Source organism: Delphinapterus leucas, chromosome 2 (assembly GCF_059928025.1).
Source record: "Delphinapterus leucas isolate spDelLeu-1000000601 "Yukka" chromosome 2, BTC_Dleu_Yukka2, whole genome shotgun sequence".
NCBI classification, from domain to species: domain Eukaryota; kingdom Metazoa; phylum Chordata; class Mammalia; order Artiodactyla; family Monodontidae; genus Delphinapterus; species Delphinapterus leucas.
This window is the reverse complement of record NC_143130.1, coordinates 39,539,789-39,561,705: the sequence shown is the minus strand read 5'-3', so window position 1 is coordinate 39,561,705 and position 21,917 is coordinate 39,539,789. Positions and strand designations below refer to the sequence as shown.

The window sequence follows — 21,917 nt, the reverse complement described above, 5'->3', positions numbered from 1 at the left end:
CTTGCCAGTTCTTTTATTCTGTGTGGCTTGGAAGCACACGTTCAATCTGTTGAGTTCATGCTCATTTACTGTCTGCGTGCCTCTCCCTTTCATGTCCTGCTAGTGTAAGTACAACAGCTGCTTCAGCCTTGTCACTCTGCTCATGGGACAAGCAAAGGGCTGGTGGCACATCAGCAGTTTCTACGTGGTCTTCAAATGTTTGCGGTTGCCGGCAGGTCCCTCGTGAGGTGTATTTGAAAGAACGGAGGTGGAGGAGCCAGAGGTGTTTGTTTTTAAGTCCAGCACTGTGAGGTACCGGCTGTGTAATATTTGGCAAGTTCTGATCCTAAGTTTTCTCAAGCATAAAATGAGACTAGAATACCTGGGTTTTGGTGAGGATCACTTAAAATAATCTGTGTGAAAGTGTTCTGTAAACTCCAAAGCACCAGTACATGTAAGGATTGATCTTTTTCTTTCAGTTACCTTTTTCAAAGGCAAACTTTGCTCAAATATATATGCTTTTTTTTGTTTTCTGCTAAATTTTTTTAAAGATTTTTGTTTTTTGATGTGGACCATTTTTAAAGTCTTTATTGAATTTATTGCAACATTGCTTCTGTTTTATGTTTTGGTTTTTGGACCGCGAGGCATGTGGGATCTTAGCTCCCCGACCAGGGATCGAACCCACACCACTTGCTTTGGAAGGCAAAGTCTTAACCACTGGACCACCAGGGAAGTCCCTATCTGCTTATTTTTTAAAGCACATCTCTTCCTTTTTAAAATATATTTTTGTCTTTTCCCTAATATTTTATCGTGAAAATTTTCAAACATACAGCAAAGTTGAAAGAATTACCGTGTGTATACCTACCACCTAGATTCTGCTGTTAACACTTTCTTTTATTTGCTTTACCACTTCTCTCTATCCCTTTATCCACTCAGAAATCCATTTTACTTTTGGAGTAATTTCCAAGTAAGTTCCACATATCAGTATACGTGACTCCTGAACACTTCAGTATGCATATCACCTAGAATTAAAAATTTACCTTTTTTTTTTTTGTACAAGTGTGTATGCTCGTGTAATGCAAATCTCTGTCAGGATACAGAATATTACCATCACCCCAGAAAGTTCTATGTGTTCCTCTTGCATTCCTAACCCCACCCACTAACAACCACAGGTTTGTGTTTTTTTTAACATCTTTATTGGAGTATAATTGCTTTACAATGGTGTGTTAGTTTCTGCTTTATAACAAAGTGAATCAGTTATACATATACATATGTTCCCATATGTCTTCCGTCTTGTGTCGCCCACCCTCCCTATCCCACCCTTCTAGGTGGTCACAAACCACCGAGCTGATCTCCCTGTGCTATGCGGCTGCTTCCCACTAGCTATCTATTTTACGTTTGGTAGTGTATATATGTCCATGCCACTCTCTCGCTTTGTCACAGCTTACCCTTCCCCCTCCCCATATCCTCAAGTCCATTCTCTAGTAGGTCTGTGTCTTTATGCCTGTCTTACCCCTAGGTTCTTCATGACATTTTTTTTTTTCTTAACTTCCATATATATGTGTTAGCATACGGTATTTGTCTTTCTCTTTCTGACTTACTTCACTCTGTATGACAGACTCTAGGTTCACCCACCTCATTACAAATAGCTCAATTTCGTTTCTTTTTATGGCTGAGTAATATTCCATTGTATATATGTGCCACATCTTCTTTATCCATTCATCCGATGATGGACACTTAGGTTGTTTCTATTTCCATCTCCCGGCTATTGTAAACAGAGCTGCAATGAACACTTTGGTACATGACTCTTTTTGAATTATGGTTTTCTCAGGGTATATGCCCAGTAGTGGGATTGCTGGGTCATATGGTAGTTCTATTTGTAGTTTTTTAAGGAACCTCCATACTGTTCTCCATAGTGGCTGTACCAATTCACGTTCCCACCAGCAGTGCAAGAGTGTTCCCTTTCCTCCACACCCTCTCCAGCATTTATTGTTTCTAGATTTTTTGATGATGGCCATTCTGACTGGTGTGAGATGATATCTCATTGTAGTTTTGATTTGCATTTCTCTAATGATTAATGATGTTGAGCATTCTTTCATGTGTTTGTTGGTAGTCTGTATGTCTTCTTTGGAGAAAGGTCTATTTAGGTCTTCTGCCCATTTTTGGATTGGGTTGTTTGTTTTTTTGTTATTGAGCTGCATGAGCTGCTTCTAAATTTTGGAGATTAATCCTTTGTCAGTTGCTTTATTTGCAAATATTTTCTCCCATTCTAAGGGTTGTCTTTTGGTCTTGTTTATGGTTTCTTTGCTGTGCAAAAGCTTTGGAGTTTCATTAGGTCCCATTTGTTTATTTTTGTTTTTATTTCCATTTCTCTAGGAGGTGGGTCAAAAAGGATCTTGCTGTGATTTATGTCATAGAGTGTTCTGCCTATGTTTTCCTCTAAGAGTTTGATAGTCTCTGGCCTTACATTTAGGTCTTTAATCCATTTTGAGCTTATTTTTGTGTATTGGCATTAGGGAGTGTTCTAATTTCATACTTTTACATGTAGCTTTCCAGTTTTCCCAGCACCACTTATTGAAGAGGCTGTCCTTTCTCCACTGTACATTCCTGCCTCCTTTATCAAAGATAAGGTGACCATATGTGCGTGGGTTTATCTCTGGGCTTTCTATCCTGTTCCATTGATCTATCTTTCTGTTTTTGTGCCAGTACCATACTGTCTTGATTACTGTAGCTTTGTAGTATAGTCTGAAGTCAGGGAGCCTGATTCCTCCATCTCTGTTTTTCGTTCTCAAGATTGCTTTGGCTATTCGGGGTCTTTTGTGTTTCCATACAAATTGTGAAATTTTTTGTTCTAGTTATGTGAAAAATGCCAGTGGTAGTTTGATAGGGATTGCATTGAATTTGTAGATTGTTTTGGGTAGTAGAGTCATTTTCGCAATGTTGATTCTTCCAATCCAAGAACATGGTATATCTCTCTCCATCTATTTATACCATCTTTAATTTCTTTCATCAGTGTCTTATAATTTTCTGCATACAGGTCTTTTGCCTCCTTAGGTAGGTTTATTCCTAGATATTTTATTCTTTTTGTTGCAGTGGTAAATGGGAGTGTTTTCTTGATTTCACTTTCAGATTTTTCATCATTAGTGTATAGGAATGCCAGAGATTTCTGTGCATTAATTTTGTATCCTGCTACTTTACCAAATTCATTGATTAGCTCTAGTAGTTTTCTGGTAGCATCTTTAGGATTCTCTATGTATAGTATCATGTCATCTGCAAACAGTGACAGCTTTACTACTTATTTTCCGATTTGGATTCCTTTTATTTCCTTTTCTTCTTTGATTGCTGTGGCTAAAACTTCCAAAACTATGTTGAATAAGAGTGATGAGAGTGGGCAACCTTGTCTCATTCCTGATCTTAGTGGAAATGGTTTCAGTTTTTCACCATTGAGGACGATGTTGGCTGTGGGTTTGTCATATATGGCCTTTATTATGTTGAGGAAAGTTCCCTCTATGCCTACTTTCTGCAGGGTTTTTATCATAAATGGGTGTTGAATTTTGTCAAAAGCTTTCTCTGCATCTATTGAGATGATCATATGGTTTTTCTCCTTCAGTTTGTTAATATGGTGTATCACATTGATTGATTTGCATATATTGAAGAATCCTTGCATTTCTGGAATAAACCCCACTTGATCATGATGTATGATCCTTTTAATGTGCCTTTGGATTCTGTTTGCTAGTATTTTGTTGAGGATTTTTGCATCTATATTCATCAGTGATATTGGCCTGTAGTTTCTTTCTTTGTGGCATCCTTGTCTGGTTTTGGTATCAGAGTGATGGTGGCCTCGTAGAATGAGTTTGGGAGTGTTCCTCCCTCTGCTATATTTTGGAAGAGTTTGTGAAGGATAGGTGTTAACTCTTCTCTAAATGTTTGATAGAATTCGCCTGTGAAGCCATCTGGTCCTGGGCTTTTGTTTGTTGGAAGATTTTTAATGACAGTTTCAATTTCACTGCTTGTGATTGGTGTGTTCATATTTTCTATTTCTTCCTGATTCAGTCTTGGCAGGTTGTGCATTTCTAAGAATTTGTCCGTTTCTTCCAGGTTGTCCATTTTATTGGCATAGAGTTGCTCGTAGTAATCTCTCATGATCTTTTGTATTTCTGCAGTGTCAGTTGTTACTTCTTTTTCATTTCTAATTCTGTTGATTTGAGTCTTCTCCCTTTTTTCTTGATGAGTCTGGGCTAATGGTTTATCAATTTTGTTTATCTTCTTAAAGAACCAGGTTTTAGTTTTATTGATCTTTGCTATCGTTTCCTTCATTTCTTTTTCATTTATTTCTGATCTGATTTTTATGATTTCTTTCCTTCTACTACCTTTGGGGTTTTTTTGTTCTTTCTCTAATTGCTTTAGGTGCAAGGTTAGGTTGTTTGTTCGAGATGTTTCCTGTTTCTTAAGGTAGGGTTGTATTGCTATAAACTTCCCTCTTAGAACTCCTTTTGCTGCATCCTATAGGTTTAGGGTGGTCGTGTCTCCATTGTCATTTGTTTCTAGGTATTTTTTGATTTCCTCTTTGATTTCTTCAGTGATCACTTCATTATTAAGTAGTGTATTGTTTAGCCTCCACGTGTTTGTATTTTTTACAGATCTTTTCCTGTAATTGATATCTAGTCTCATAGCATTGTGGTCGGAAAAGATACTTGATACAATATCAGTTTTCTTAAATTTACCAAGGCTTGATTTGTGACCCAAGATATGATCTATCCTGGAGAATGTTCCATGAGCACTTGAGAAAAATGTGTATTCTGTTGTTTTTGGATGGAATGTCCTATGAATATCAATTAAGTCTATCTTGTTTAATGTATCATTTAAAGCTTCTGTTTCCTTATTTATTTTCTTTTTGGATGATCTTTCCATTGGTGAAAGTGGGGTGTTCAAGTCCCCTACTATGAATGTGTTACTGTCGATTTCCCCTTTTATGGCTGTTAGTATTTGCCTTATGTATTGAGGTGCTCCTATGTTGGGTGCATAAATATTTACAATTGTTATATCTTATTCTTGGATTGATCCCTTGATCATTATGTAGTGTCCTTCTTTGTCTACAACCACAGTTTTTTTTTCGCATTGTAAATTATTTTTGCCTGTTCTAGGTGTCATATAAATAGAATCTTAAAGAATGTATTATTTTGTGTAAGGCTTTTTTCATTCAGCGTAGTATTTTTGAGATTCATCTATGTTGCTCTTTTTTCTTGCTGAGTATTATTCTGTTGTGTGACTAGATCACAATTCACTTATTCATTCTGTTGTTGAGGGATGGTAGGGCCGCTCTTAATTTTTGGCTATTAAGAATACAGCTGCTATGAATATTCTAGTATAAATTATAATGTGGGCATATGCTTTCATTTTTCTTGGGTAACTACCAAGAAGTAGAATTGCTGGGTCATAAGATAGCTATTATATTTAGCTTTTTAAGAAACTGCTTGACCTTTCTCCAGGGTTATACAATTCCACACTCCTGCCAACAGTATATGACAAAAATGCCGTTGGTCTACGTCCTTGCCACCGTTTGGTGTTATCAGTCTTTTAATTTTAGCCATTCTGGTGGGTGTGTAGTGGTATCTCCTTGTGGTTTTGATTTTCATTTCCTTGATGGCTAATACTTTTGAGTATGTTTTCATGTGCTAATTGATTATATAACTTCCTTTTTGAAGTTTTTATTTTAACTGTCTTTTATTAAAAGGAAATATAAATATTTTCATGATCTCTGGGTAGGGAAGGACTTATTAAACAAGTTACACAAAGCAGTTACCATAAAGGAAAGGGTTAATAAATTCAACTAAGTTAAAATAAAGAACTTCTCATCAGAAGAGAGTGAAAAGGAAGGAAACCATAAACTGGAAGAAGATATTTGCAACACATAACACCAGTGAAGGATTGGTATCCAGAATAAATATAGAACTCTTACAGTAGATAAGAAAAGGACAGCCCAGTTGAAAAATACACAAAGACTTAGGGAGCTTATCAAAGAGGAAACCAAATGGCCAATACATGTGTGAAAAGATGTCAGCCTCACTGGGGAAATGCAAATTAAAACCACAATGAAATAACATTTTACACCCACCAAATGGGCAAATGTTTAAAAGCCTGACAGTATTTTTGAGGAATTCTTCAACACTGTAAGTAAAAGCATAAATCGGTTGGAAAACCGATTGGAAAACCATTGTCATTACCAAGTAGAGTTAAACATGTGACCCTATGACCTTGCAGTTTCAGTCCTAGAGACATATATGTGTATTGAAACATGCATAAGAATGTTCATAGGAGCATTGCTTTTAATAGCAAACTTTCTGATAAAACCCAAATATCTCTCAGCAACATAATGGATGAATAAGTTGTGATATGCAAAGGAATGCTTTTCAGCTTTGAAAATGAATGGCTTAAAAAAAAAAAAGAAAAGAAAATGAATGGCTTATAGGTACAGATATGAACATAGATCAGTCTCAAAAACAATGTTGAAAGAAAGAACTTATAGAAGAATTTATAAAGTATAATTCTTTTTATTTAAAGTTTAATAGCTAAATAGTATGTTATATAGGAATATATGTGATGTACCTATAGATATTAAAACTATAAAGGAAACTAAAGAAATAATTACAATAAAATTCAGTTAGGCAGAGAAAGTTTATTTTGCAGACTAAAATGATTAGCAGGTTAATTTGAGTGCCTAGTACAGAAGATACAGGAGCCAAGCAGGAGGCCCTGCCCTCAGGGCAGAAAGAGTCCTCTCTGGAAGTGAGGATGACGCCTGAGGGATGGAGTGGGTGTTCAGAGAACTGGCAGGAGCTTGGTCTCGATTGGTCAGAAGGTGCAGAGGGAGGAAGGGAGGGGAGGGGTTTGGCCTGGGCTAAGAAGACTGGGAGGACCTGGATGGGTAGAGAATGGGGGTGTGTATGGGGTGGGGGGTTGCTGGCTTGTTCCACAAACAGCGAGAAGGTTGACCAGGGATAGGAGGGAAGGCTTGAAAGCCAGGTTAAGGAGTTTGAAGTCCATCCTGTAAATTTCAGAGAACTTTCATTTTCAGCATTGTAGTTACAGGATGAATGTATTTTATGAAGATTAAGCTTTAGGAGGAAAGTGCACTGGGTGGGGTAAGGAAAAGTTAGAGGCAGGGCATCACCCAGGGGGCTATCGTGGTGGTTCAGGCACAAGGTCTGACCAGGTGTAACTAGGTAGTACAGTGGTTTGGGAAAGGAAGGAAGGAAGAGCTGGCAGGCTAGGGAATGGATTGGATTTGGGGAGTGAGGGATGAGGGAAGTGGAGGGTGACTCAGAGGTTGGGGTTTACCAGCTTAGAAGGACTGTGATAACCTGCTCAATTTCTACAGTGCTGTATAGTTGACTGGGCGCTATTTTTTTTTTTTTTTAACCAAAGTATAGTTGATTTACAATGTTGTGTTGATTTACAATGCTGTGTTTTCTGGTATACAGCAAACTGATTATATATATACATATATATATATATATATATATACACACACACATATATATTCTTTTTCATATCCTTTTCCATTGTAGTTTATTACAAGATAGTGAATATAGTTCCCTGTGATATACAGTAGAACCTAGTTGTTGATCTATTTTATATGTAGTAGTTTGTATCTGCTAATCCAGAACTCCTAATTTATCCCTCCCCCCTTCCCCTTTGGTAACAGTAAGTTTGATTTCTAATGTCTGTGAGTCTCAGAATTGTTTCTCTCCATGGAAATCTTTAGTAAAAGGCGAAAGATTTATTTGATCTGAAGAGAAATCAGAGTATACTGAGTGCAATTTTTATACATCATCTCATTTGATGTTCACCAAACTCCTGTGAGGTAGGAAGGAGGGATTTTATTTTCCCTGTTGAAGACCTAAAAGAAGCAGAAATTTAAAGAGATCAAATGACTTGCCCAAGTTTGTGGTGACTGCTTACAGAAACAGGTTCACTATAATAGCATAGGGTAGAAGTCAGAGAAAAGAGAGGTTAGGGAATTTTTAAAAGCCTTTCTTGTATCTTGGTTCTGGATTTATTTTATAAAAGTAAACTTTTATTACTTTTTCTCTTACAAAAGTAATGTTCATTTTAGAAAACTTGAAAAAGAAAAGGACCTTAAATTGCATAATCAGGAGATAGCTACTCATAAAATGGTAGTATGTTTCCTTCCATCCATGTAGATCACTTTAAATAACTGTAATTAAAAACTATTTTTTAAAAAGGTTTTATTCTTTTAGTTCTAGGAAACATTTAATAGTTATTTCTTCAAATGTTGTCCCCCCCTTCCATTTCCTCCCTTCCCTTCTGCAGATTCCTCCAAATGATTGGATTTAGGCACATCTTTGATCTGTCCTCTGTATCTCTTCAGTTTTCTTTTACTTCCCATCTCTGTGCTATAGTCTGGGAGGGTTCTTTAGCTCACTCTCCTAGCTCATTGATTCATTCCTCAGGGTCTACTCAGCTATCTAGCCCTTTGAGTTTTTGTTTTTTAAATTTATTTTATTTTTGGCTGCACTTAGCCTTTGTTGCTGCATGTGGGCTTTGCTCTAGTTGAGGCGAGCAGTGGCTTCTCTTGTTGCGGAGCATGGGCTCTAGAGTGCAGGCTCAGTAGTTGTGGCGCATGGGCTTAGTTGCTCCGCCGCATGTGGGATCTTCCCGGACTAGGGCTCGAACCCGTGTCCCCTGCATTGGCAGGCGGGTTCTTAACCACTGAGCCACCCTTCGAGTTTTTAAATTGGACAGTTTTTGTGTTCAAGATTTATGGTGTGCTCTTTTTATAACTGCTTATTCATGGTTTTTTTTGTTTTGTTTTGTTACAGCATACTCGTTATCTTTTTGAGTATATTAATTATATACACTTTTTTTTTTTTTTTTTTTTTTTGTGGTATGCGGGCCTCTCACCGTTGTGGCCTCTCCCGTTGCGGAGCACAGGCTCCGGACGCTCAGGCTCAGCGGCCATGGCTCATGGGCCCAGCCGCTCCGCGGCATGTGGGATCTTCCCAGACCGGGGCACGAACCCGTGTCCCCTGCATCGGCAGGCAGACTCTCAACCACTGCGCCACCAGGGAAGCCCCTTAATGAGACTTTTAACTTTACCATAGCCAAGTTCCTCACTTTATGGAGGAGGGAAGGGCAAAGTATTCTCTTGTCTAGCGGTTTTATTGTATCAGAAGCAATAAAGAAATTGAACACTTGAAATTTCTGGTATCATTTGGGTATCAGAATTTGGATATCATTAGTGAAGTTGCTTGATTATTGCAAAATGGTTATTTTTTCATTTTAAAGTCATATACAGATACCTATTTTTTTCTTCTAGGTTTGTAACCCATACATTTGGAGTTGGAGTTATGCAGTATTTATGTAGTCATTCACTACATATTTGACTGGCTTCCTTTACTGCCCTAACATTTTTATTTTTTAAGAATAAATCAAAAAATGAATATTTATTTATTTATTGCTGGTGTTGGGTCTTCGTTGCTGACTGTGAGCTTTCTCTAGTTGTGATGAGCGGGGGCTACTCTTCTTTGCGGTGTGTGGGCTCCTCATTGCGGTGGCTTCTCTTGTAGCGGAGCACGGGCTCTAGGTGTGCGGGCTTCCGTAGTTGTGGCACACAGGCTCAGTAGTTATGGTGCACGGGCTTAGCTGCTCCGCCGCATGTGGGATCGTCCTGGACCAGGGCTCGAGCCCGTGTCCCCTGCATCGGCAGGCAGATTCCTAACCACAGCGCCACCAGGGAAGCCCCCCTAACATTTTTAGATAAAAGCAGGAAGTCTTGTTCCTTTTGCCTCCCGAAGCATTTATGCCATATCTTTTTGTTATTCTAGTGTTAAGGGTCGTAACTCTAGGGTCCTGAAAAGCCAAAGATTCCAAGTGAGGTGAGGCTTTATTGCGAAAAAGCCTTGCCTGGGATGAAGGCAGGCATGAGGTCGGCCTGGCACTGCGGTCCAGCAGTATTATCAAAAGTTCAGAACACCATTATGGGGGTAACTGATAGTTGACGGTGTGAGCCAACATATACTTGTTTTCAATACTGACAAAAATCAGTACTTCTATTAGACACTCATCTCTACAATGAGATTAGTTTTCAGAGACTGAGTTAGAAAGTGTTTTAGAGGCCTTCTAGTCTCACTTCTCCCCCATTGTAGGAATTCACGCATCAACTTTGCATCTACACAGAGAACTCTGGTTTGGTAAGTTTACGTGATAGTCACCGATTCTTTATTAGACAACAAAGTATTGGATCACAACAAAATCTTCCTTCATTCATTCAAGCCACATTTATTTAGAGCTTACTGTGCACTAGGAACTGCACTAGGGATTTGCAGGTAATGTGAGATGAGTGACGTAGCCTCCCCTTTTAGATGATACACTTGTTAGGGAATAGGCTTGCCTCTATTTGTATTTGTCTCCCTGACCCCTGATTCTCCAGTGCTTGTTCAGAAATCTGAATATACCATTGCTGTGATACAAAGAGGGCAGGAGAATTAGCATCAGACTTGGATTTGAATTTTGGCTTTGGTACTTACTCAGCTGTGAGCTGGGGCAAGTCATGGAACTCATCTGTGAGCCACAGTTCCTTGTATATAAAATGAGCGTATGGGGACTTCCCTGGTGGTGCAGTGGTTAAGAATCTGCCTGCCATGGGCTTCCCTGGTGGCGCAGTGGTTGAGAGTCCGCCTGCCGATGCAGGGGACGCGGGTTCGTGTCCCGGTCTGGGAAGATCCTACATGCCGCAGAGCGGCTGGGCCCGTGAGCCATGGCCGCTAAGCCTGCGCATCCAGAGCCTGTGCTCCACAACGGGAGAGGCCACAACAGCGAGAGGCCCGCGTACCGCAAAAAAAAAAAAAAAAAAATCTGCCTGCCAATGCAGGGGACATGGGTTCGAGCCCTAGACTGGGAAGATCCCACATGCCGCGGAGCAACTAAGCCTGCGAGCCACAACTACTGAAGCCTGCGTGCCTAGAGCCTGTACTCCACAACAAGAGAAGCCACCACAGTGAGAAGCCCGCACACCACAACAAAGAGCAGACCCCACTTGCTGCAACTAGAGAAAGACCGCGCACAGCAACCAAGACCCAACGCAGCCAAAAAAAAAAAAAAAAAAAAAAATGAGCGTATGAGAGAAGGTGTGAGAAGATACCTGTCACGCACCATAAACATGACAGATTTTTCTGGTTTCTCTTTGCTTATTGATCAGAATTGTGTTTTCTCACCAGTAGGTCAGGAGAGAAGGAAGCTATGTTAAATCCTTTCAGTGCTGCTGAATATACTGATAATGGAAAAATAAACAGGGGTCCAGCGGTTTTCTGGCCTGTAAACCAAAAAACAGTTTTCAGTGCCAAAAGCTATGTTTGTCTTGAGAGGCCAAGAATATTTCTGCAACTTAGGACAGCTTCAGATCCCACATGAATCTCTCTGGTAATGGCACAGTTCTGGTTTGGGTTCACTTGTTTATAAGGCTAGCTTTGCTACAAAAGTTTGCTTACTGTGCTCAGTTTTTTGCTGGAGTAAAATAACATAGGTTGGCTGGAGAGGGCCTCTGGTCAGGGCTAGTAGGAATTGAACTTGTTCTTCCAGTGGGCAGTCTCTGGCCAATCGGAGCAGCGTGCCTGTCCCATTGCCAGGCTCTAGAAAGCCCTGCGAGCGTGACACTTTCTCTGGGCCCTGGCTCTTCCCCACCAGGTTGCTTTGGAGTCAGTGGTTTCTAATCGGTGGCATGAGGGCTTTGCCCCGCTCCCAGTATTCTCAGCCTTCTCTACTACTCTAGAGCCAGGTTGCTAAAATGATCTACCTTCTTCTTATTTCTCCGTCATGAGGAAAATTTCTGGAATTTCTACCCTACCTAAGCTATTCTTCTGAAAAACATGTCTTCAGACCTTATTTCTCTGGTTCCCAGATAAGCTGATCCCACCTGCAGACGTCTGAGACATCTGCTACCCTGCAAGCAGAGGTTCAGAGGAGGTGCAGGGTGATCAGATGCAGACCTGATTATGCCATTCCCTGCTTCAAACCCTCTGTGGCTTCCCACTGCCAGATTCAGACTCCTTTCCATGACCTCAGAGCCCAGCCTGATGTACCTTATGCCCCCTTCTCTAGCTTTATCCCATGCCTTTACAGACTGAATGCTTCAAATACTTACTTATACTTCTAGGCACTTAAAGACCTCGGGGCTTTTGACTGTGCAGTTTCCACGAAAGTGCTCTGCTGAGACTTTCTCCCCAACTTAATCAGCAGAAATAGCAGAACTTTGGCGAAGGTAGAGCTCTGTAGGAAGTATCTTGTGTCTGGAAAAAATGCCGTCAAATTTTTGTGTTTGTGAAATTCCATTACTAAAAAAAAAAAAAAAAAAAAAAGACAAGCCTAAGATGGGACGAAGGGTTCTAACTGTCGAGGTCACGCATGCGCAAAAGATGGAGAGGTCCCTGTAGGCTGCGCTGGGGCAGCATTTACCCTCCTGCCTGTTTCACTGTGGCCCTGAGGGCCCAGGGAGTTGAAGGAGGTGGGAGAGAATGGATGTCCTAGGGAGCAGAGGAGCGTGCTGGTGGCTGATACAGCTTATCCTTGCTCACCTCCTGGAGGGGTCTGAGACTGCCGAACTGGTCTTTCCTTGGTGGGCCCCTGAAGAAGTCCCTTCATTACAAATGAAAGAGCATCTGGATTTGATGGTGCACTGCTGAGGGTCAGGTTGTGTGGGACAAACATGCTTTTTTCTCTGGTCAGCACCTATTTTCACCTGGCTGGTTCCACCTTGACTTACTGAAAACACAGGACACTAACCTGAAAATCAACTCAGATTGATCAAATGTAACAATAAAACCATCATGTATTGAATGTTTACTACATACCAGGTACTGTTCTAAGTACTTTATGTGTATTAACTAATTTAATCTTTAAGAAAACCCAATGGGCTTGGTGTCACCCTAAAGGTTCACCTTTAAGAGTAAGAAAACTGAGGCAAGTGGGAGGTTTAACAATTTCCCCGAGGTTTCCTGGCTAGAAACTGGCAGCACCTGGATTCAATCCCAGCACACTGATTTCTGAGTCCATACTCGACATTGATACTTCTGTACTTTTCATTTTACTTTTGGAGATTTGTGAGATACTATGAATATTTTTGTTTATCTGTTTTTTGAGGCAATTTTCCTGATTCTATTGGTCAGGATTCTTTTGATTGCAAGTTACGTCAACCTAATCTAAACAAGCTGAGGCCCAAAGTGAAATCTGTGGGCCACCATAGCCTGGCTTACGTAACCAAACCATGGGAAGGACAGGGGTGTGCCCGCCTCTGGGCCACATGAAACCAGGACCCTTCTCCATCTTTCCCTTTCCTGTGGTGTCATCTTCATTTTCTTGGGCTGCTGCTTTCTGCTCAGCAAGAAACAGTGCCCACCAATAGCTCCTGGCCTCATATTTCACAGCTTCATTAATGGGGAGGGACTGAGCCTCTTCCTTTGATTGCAATTTGAGAGTCCCCGGGAAGAGCCAGGACAGCCTGGCTTGGAATGCCTGCCTGCCCAGCGGCCCCTGGTGGCTTCTATGATGAGCAACAGCTTTCACAGAAGTAGGTAGTTGGATGGGGGAGCAGCTCTCAGAGGAAGGGAGGGTGCTGGTCAGACAGATGGTAGCTGCCCCTGCACTGGGGTTCAGCCCAAGCCCCACAGATGTTTTTCAGCTTGAGAATTAATACTGCTTTTTATGTGTAATGACAGTTATTATTCCTAATTCTGACTCTGAGGCAGTTTGCACTCTCAGTTATCAGAGAAACTTTCCAGTAATTCTGTTTGCTAAGAGAAGAATGGATAACTTGTGGGAAAATTTCTACAAGTTTTGACATAGATAGGGCTTTCCAGTTGACCCGCTTCCTTACTTGTGCATTCTGCCTAAAAGATACTTAGTGATGCTGTATTGCTCATTACGTCTCTTTTTATCCTGTGGTTTTATAACTATTACTTTTTCTATTCTGTTTTCGCATTCCAGTGGCAAGATCACTGCATTCTGTGTTTTTGTATTTGTTTCGTCAGTTAACTGTATCTTGGGCAAGTCATCCAACCTTGTGGACCTTAACTCCTTCAACTGTTAGGATAGGCTGACTGTTGTAACAAACCCCCAAATATACAAAAGTCTCAACTTGAAAGAAGTTGCTCAGTCACGTGAAGTTTAAGATAGGTGTTCCTGATCAGTGGAGGACTCTTCTCTAAGTGGCGATTCAGGGACCAAGGCTCCTTCCATCTTGTGGCTCTGCCATCTTCAACACATGGCTCCCCAAGATCATTGTGCACGTCTGCACGGACAGCTTGCAGAAGGGGAAAGAGCATGAAGGACTGTGGGTGAGAGGTTTTTAGGGACCAGATCTGGAAATAGTCCATGTCTGTTCCATTGGCCACTTGGCCACACCTGACTGCCCTGGAGGCTGGGAAATGTGATCCATCTGTATCTGTTTGTGCCCAGGAAGGAGAGGAACTGTCTTTGAACAGCCAGCCAGTCTCTACCACTCCTCTTTGGTAACTTTTGTAATTCTCCTTTTCCCCTCTCCTGTGCATACCAGTTGTGAAGTTTGGGTGGGATTGAGCCCACGTTCAGCGCCAGGGTGGTCCCTAATGTCCTTATTGCCACAGTTATTTATTCAGTAATAGATGCATAACCCAGGCCTAAGTCAGATAGGGCATGAAGTCCTCTGGTCCCAGTCACTGGTTCAAAGGCAGGCATGTGATATAAACTGTCTCAATTTGACTGGAGTGGTTGAGGGATAGGTGTCCCCCCGCCCCCCCCCCCCCCCCCCCCCCCAGTGAGGACAACGCCAGCTCCTGGGTAAGAACAAGCTCGGAGAATTGCAGAGTCCCAGAGCCAGAGTCCCTACCGAACCTCTCCTGAGGCTCGAAAGATTTCACTCTGCACTTCGTGTTTGCATGAGTCGATAAATCCACTTTATCACACAATAATTTGAGGTTAATTTTCCTTACTTGCAGCCAGAAGCATCCTGACTGATAGAACTTAAGAAAGGGAAGGGGAGCAGGGAGAGAGAAAGGATAGAGCCTGGATGTCTAAGTTCTGCTTGGCTCATTGCTACCACGTCTGTGGTGTTTCTCCAAATACTTGAAAACCCAAGCAGGGTCCGAATGGATGTTATCCTAGTTTGACTTCTGAGTTCCCTGGAATTACAGCTGAGATAACTATTTTTTAACATTCTTCTTTTTTCTACCTTTAAACATAATTTCTCTCTGGATTGAATGACAGTTTCATTGAAGGGTCAATTTGGACATTTTATTTGTCTTCTACCAAAGTGAACAGAGCATAGTTCATATGCTTTCTTTTCCCATGTTTTATTTCAGCAACTTCTCTAAAGTTTGCCTTTTCATCAAGAAAATATATGGAATAAATGTACACATTGCAGAAGACATTTGGTTTATATAGCTGGGTATTATCTCTGTATTATATAGGCCTTCTTTATTTCTTGAGTTGAAATGTTCCAAGCCCTTTTGAAATTTGAACAGTTTATCAAATTTGTTGATTTTACAGCACCTCCATCTTGAAAAAGAATGCCACATGGTGTTCCTGAAAGAACATTTTGAGAAAATTATATGATATTCAATAAGGCAGTTGAAAATAACCTGTTAAGTGTTTAGGAATTGTTGTTCAAGAAACTAACTTGCACAGCCAGAAGCCATTAGCTCAGTGCACAGACACCTCATACTGCTGTGGTGACAAATGTGAACCTGAAGGTCCAACCCGACTCATTCAGAGTATGGAGAACAGCAGAGGGCTGACGACCTCTTCATTAGAAATGCCCTCCTTTGCTTATTCAAAAAAGGTTTGAGGTAAAGAATACTTACTGTAGGATTAAAAAGGAAGCAGATAAAGGGAATTGGGGCCAGGGGCACACAGGGGTAGACTTATCAGTTGAGTCGGGTGTCAGGTCGTATGTGGCAATGCATGCCGCAGAGACTTGCATGGTGGCCAGGGGCTTGGGTCACACATTTGGCTCTGAGCGTCTACAGCCTCAGCAGATAGGAAAGCAGTCCCAGAGTTCCTGAGATTTAACAGAAGCCAGTGACTCAGGAGAAGTGTAGTTTCTGAGCCTAGGCCTGAAGACATCACTCTCCCTTTTTAAGGGTCAAGGCTGTCAACAATGTTCCCATAATAAATATGCTGGTGAGTGTCCCTCGTTGCAAGCTGAGGGCGTGATACTTGTGAGCTCCAGGTCAGGCCAGAGCAAGTGGACCCAGCACCCTGCTAATTGGATTCAGGAATTAAAATTTAGTCTGTCTGGGAGAATGTGACATCAATTTTTAATCTTGGCCAATTTTATTTACATTTATTTGATTAGAAGTGAAGATCAGTCTTTTTCCAAATGTTTATCAGCGATTTGTAATTTCTCTTTTGTGTATTGTCTGTTACTTCGGCGATTTCCTATTGGAGAACTAGAGGGGTTTTTTCAATTTGTATGTAATTTTTTTTTAAAGTTACGAATATTATTAGTCCACTTGCCACTTATGGTTAATAACTTTTTTTTTTTCCTAGTTTGCCTTTTAAATTTGCTTATGGCAAATGTTTCTAGGATTGCTTACTGAAATGGGATAAGCAGTTGTGCTGGGAGTGGGAGGATGGGGTTAGGGAAGCTGGCCTGAGAAGGGGGAACGTTTGGAATAGCCTCTCTAAGGAGGGGAGAAGGTGTGGTCGGGGGCGTGGAGAAAGCGCCCTGGGCAGCACGTGGCACCCAGCTGCCTTTGGGCGTCATGCATTGACATTCCATTCTGCAAGGTCGGGTTACTCTCCAGCAGGGCTCTGCCACTCTTGTGTATGTGGGCATGAGCAGGACAGTTGGGCTGATCTGGAATTGGAGTTTTGCATTTCTCAGAATGTCCACTAGCTATTGACAAGGCACACAAGAGAGCAAGAGTAAGGGCTGTGAGTTTGGGTTTGACAGAAGTAGCTGACCCAAGAAGAGGTCTGGGAGTTTAGGATAGCAGGTGAGCTAAGGCCTGGTAATCTCAGTGAAAGGCACACAAGCCTCGAGCTCAGCATAGCGCCTGCTGTGTAGAACTGCTCAGTACCACTAAGTCTCCCAGCAGCGTGCGCTGGCGGTGAGCAGTGAGGACGACAGAAGAGGCCAGCCACAGAGGCCCAAAGACGGGTAAACAAATCCTGCTGTCGGAGGGCACAGGGTGGCACTGGAAGGGGGGCCCGAGGAGCTTCCAGTGTGCTGGTAGTGTTGCTTCTCCATCTGGGTGCTGGTTATACAGGGGTGTTCAGTTTGTGAAAATTCATCTGTTTGTACACTTGTGATATATGTACTTTTCTCTGTGTTCAATAAAAGGTAAAGAAATGAAAGAGAGAGCGAGTGCACACTTCGGTGCCAGACCACCTGTTTTCAAATCCCAGCTCTTTATAGCCACTTTATAGCTGTGGGACCTTGGGAAAATTATTGAACCTCTCTGTGCCTCAGACTTCAAATCATGTAAAATGAGGATAATAATAGCACTTAGACCCTAGGCGTGCTGTGAGGGTTAAATGACTCAATACATGTCAAGCGCTCTGAATAGTGCCTAGCAAATAGTAAACACTGCCTATTCTTAGTTATTTTGATTAATAATGGTTATTGCTATTATAAAGCAAAGAGGTATGAGAGAGAACTGATGAACTGGGAAGTTGTGGTCAGAGAAAGCTAGTGGACATTCTGTCAGATGATGTCCTGAGTGTGGCCATGCAGTGGTGCCTGAGTGGGGTTGGGTGGACCGGACCGGGGGTCAGTCAGAACTAAACGGAAGGAACTGTCGTGGGGTGGCGTCGCCACGTGAACCTTGACCTTGCCTAGGACATGAGGTGGAGAAGACTGATGTCGAGTCCCAAGGCCCCTAGTGAGTGTGAGTAGCCTGCGGCCTCGCGGGGTGATTTGAGTCTCAGAGGGTCAGAGCTGGGGTGGCTGTCTGGGAGTGACAGTGGGGGCATCAGGAGCAGCGTACCTCTGACAGAGTGGTCTGGAGGAGGGCAGCTGTGGGCTTTGCAGAGTTTTATTCCAGGGCTTTCCCAGCAGTCTCTCTGTTGCATAGTTAGTGGCACAGAGAGGTGTCAGAAGCCAGGTGACATTTGCTGTGTTGTGACAGTGAAATATAGGTTAATTACATCTGCTCCAGTGTATTTTCCGAATTCCGTTCTCAGTCGGCTGGTACTTGTGATGGTCTGCCTGGCTCCCTGTCACTGCCTTTCTCCTTGGACCTTGGCTAGATTTGTCTTGCCCCACCAGACAGACCCTTCCTCCTCACCGTGTAACTCCCCCCACCCCCCACCACCAATTTAGTTGCAGGAAATTAAAGTCATCCTAGTTCCACGCTCTGGGACAGTCTCATTTCTAGTAACTGGCCCTTGTTGCTGCGGACACACTGCCATCTTTAATTCCACTGCCGGGTATGGGTCTTGCTCTTATATTCTATCCTAGTTGCCTGCCAGTGCCCGGGCTTCCCCACAGCTGAGGCCTCCTTTGCATTTGGCCATCCCCCTTTTTTGACTGTAGGCCCCAAGGATGAGGTCCTACCACCCGACCGTGACCCTCCGCCCTCACTTGACTGTCTGCCCGAATCCGTGGTTGGGGAACTAGATGCCGCATGCATGCCGCAGCTAAAAAAAAAAAGATCCCGCATGTTGCAACTAAGACCCGGCGCAGCCTAAATAAATAAATAACATAAAATATTAAATTAAACAAATAAAATAAAAATGTTTTCAGTTAGCATTTTTGACTTAGTGGGTGACACAAAGTAGAGTCAATAATGATCCAGCTACCTTAATCTTTATCCTCTGACAGATTAGGTATACTTCCACATTTAAATAGATGTTTCTTTTTTATAATTCAAGTTGCAAAGTTACATTTACAGACGTTTTGTGATTGCAGTCCATTAGGAGTCATTTAATTTCATAACAGAGTTGATTTTTATCACATCGAAAATGAAAAAAACTGCATTATTTCATTGCAAGGTTGGAAGCATGGTATGCTAAACATTATATGGTTGTAAACCAGTAAGACTGTGAGTTTGCCTGTCACTGCAGCATAACGTAACGAAAGCTGACTAATACAGCAGCAGCCTAAGGGGGTCCGAGTACCCCAGGACGATGTTGGGTGAGGGAAGCTCCAACCAGGGAAAGTCACCAGGTAAGACTGGCAGATGACAGAGCCAGGAAGTGTGTGAGATTGACAACAGCAGTACCTGTGACAGTAAGAGACGTGCCCTTCCTCATGCAGAAGAGGCCAGATGATTTGTTGAGATATTAACTTTGTATCCCTCCCTCCCCTGGCTCTTTCAAGCAGGGAGCCAGTCTCTTGGTATTTGCTTGCTTTGGGTATTTTGGGTGGTCAGAGCACAGAAGCTTCTGGAAGTCGATGGCTCTCTTTGGTAATAACCTTGGGTCGGTGGAGATTCTGTGACACATCCTAGAAGAGGAAGAAAGGGTGGGCTTTTAAGAGCTAAAAGGAGGGAGAGAGAGAGATTTCCACCCAAGTCGGGAAAGGGGCAGAGTGTGATTAGGGCGGGGAAGGGTAGGGAGAGTCCCCACGCCCTGACTCCAGGCAGTGTGCGGGAGGTGACAAGGCCTTGGAGGGAAAGGCTGCCAGGTACACTCAGGGAGGGTCCGCTAGAGGCAGAGTGCACACCTCTTGCCTGCAATTCCCACACCCCGAGGGGCACCCCAGATCAGCTGAGTCCCCACGCCTGAGGGGGTACAAGGGCTGGGATAGGGGACAGTCCTGCAGCCACTGGTATGACCAGAGGGGTCACCCCAAGGCTTTGGTACTGTCTTAAGACCCCGGCACCTTGACAAAACATTGGAGTCGGGGGAGGGAAGCTCAATGATATGCCTGAGATTGAATTTCTTACCAGCTCAGTGGGATAGTGACTTAGAGTCAGCTTTAAATTGAATTAGAAAAAATAAAGAAGCATGCCAGACCGCTGCAGCTTTGCAATCCCTCAGGCAGTCCCTAACCCCACCGCTCGCTCCCATGCCCGCCAGCAAGCAAGTGGCTACCGGACGGGAAGCTCCTTGCAACCCTCCCCCCAGGAGTGGAGGCCGACCAATTGCATGTCCCTGGGCGAGGGGCCCCCAAATCCTCCATGCTGAGGTCCTGCTAGAATGGGCTGTCAGAACATTTCCTGACCAGAGGGAGGTGGGGAAGCAGGGCCCAGGTCTGGGAGCAGGGGAGAGGCTAAACCACCCAATGGCAGGCATGGGGCACAGGGTGGGACATCTGTCACCCCACAGCGTGGCGGTGGGCAGGGCTGGCTCATCTTCAGCTCTGGCCTGACCAGGCAGGATACCTTCCTAGGGGTCCAGCTACACTCTTGTCTTCTACTATCAGCCACTGCCCACCAGGCCAGTTCATGATGGGATTGACCCAGGACAAGCCCTGGATGACAGCTGAGAGTACAAGGGCAACTGGGTGGTTAAGAGGCAGGTGGCCCAGGTGGTCCTTTCAGGCAAAGTGCCAACTTCTCATCATGGCTCATGAGGACGGTTGTGATCCAGCCCCTGATGACCGCCCTCGTTTCATCTCTAGCCACTTCCCAGCACAGCCCCTCCCTTCTCCTAGTTCCAACCTCCCTGAGCTGCTTCCAGTCCCTTGAAGGGACCACATTCTCTCCTGCCTTGTGGCTCTTCTACAGGCTGCTTCATGTACTGGAACACTCCCTTCTCCCACTTAGCTCATTCTACTCATCCGTCAGGACTCAGCCCCTACTTGTCCCTCAGGACCAAATTTGGTCTTCTGTTCTAGGAAACCCTCCGAGCCCCCAAATCTGGATTGGGGATCTGTTCTAGGCACCGCACAGCACTGGTTTTCTATCTTGGTCCTTGTCATACCTGTTATACAGGATTGTTTCACTGTCTGTTCCATAGGCTCTTGTGTAATCTCTTGGATGCAGGAACTGTGTCTGTTTCATTTGTCATGGTACCTTTAGTACCTGATGTCTGATAAGGAGGATGGAAAGGGAAAGGGAAGGAAGAGAAAGAGAAGGGAGGGGAGGGGAGGAAAGGGAAGGCTGTTTTTGCCCTTCTTGCCTTGCCCATGAACCTTGAGACTTCCTTGCCTTTGAAGCTCTTCAATAAGGAAGCCTAGCATCCGGCCTGGATGGCAGTTTAGTTGAGGTGGCTCAGGAGGCTGTGACTCCAGCAGTCCAGTGTCCGGCCTGGATTAAGCACAGGCTGGGGTGACGATACCCAGGGCAGCTGGGAGCCACATTGCCGGAGGGAAATTTTAACTGCAGCCAAGCAGAAAAATAAAAGTCCGAGGCAAGGGGAAAGCCTGCATCTGCGTGAGGTGCAGCAGCAGGACGTGCTCAGAGGGTGGGTTGGGATGAAGGAGGGACACCAGCAGGGACTGCTTGTTGATCCCAATATCTGTTTCCCCCTCTTTTCTTATATTAAGTGTTTAACTGAATATATGGCCACCAGAATAAAATCGCCATTTCCCGGCCTCCCGTGCAGCTAAACGGGGCCACGTGATTAAGTTTTGGCCAGTGAGATAGAAGAAACATGTTGTATGACTTCCACAAAGTGTCCTGAAGGGAAGGTCCATGCCCTTCGTCTAGGGTGACCCACTCGTCCTGGTTTGCCTGAGACTCTCCTGGTTTTAGCACGGAAAGTGCCACGTCCTGGGCCATCCCTCTGTCCTGGGCAAACCGGGGGAGTCAGTCACCTCCTTCTGGCGAGCATGTGAACGTGAGAGAAAGCGGCCTGGAACCATGAGGCGCAGCCACGTGCTGGGGATCGAGAAGGCTGGGCTGCTAGACCGGTGCCTGCACAGTGAGTTCCGGCCGCTCAGATGGTCCTGAGTCTGGATCACCTGAGCCTGCATCTCTGATTACTCCCTTTGGGCTTTGTTGACCAGTGAGAAAAATCAACGTCTGTGCTGTATAGGCTGCTGTTACTTAGGC

At 43.5% G+C, this 21,917-nt stretch overlaps 1 protein-coding gene and 1 pseudogene across 1 annotated transcript in view; one reads left to right on the top strand and one right to left on the bottom strand.

Annotated features, from left to right (window-relative positions):
• PDE8A (phosphodiesterase 8A) overlaps positions 1 to 21,917 on the top strand; it is a 145,601-nt gene that overhangs the window by 7,690 nt on the left and 115,994 nt on the right. The window lies entirely within an intron of this gene.
• On the bottom strand, positions 7,698 to 7,788 carry LOC115803948 (U5 spliceosomal RNA; annotated as a pseudogene).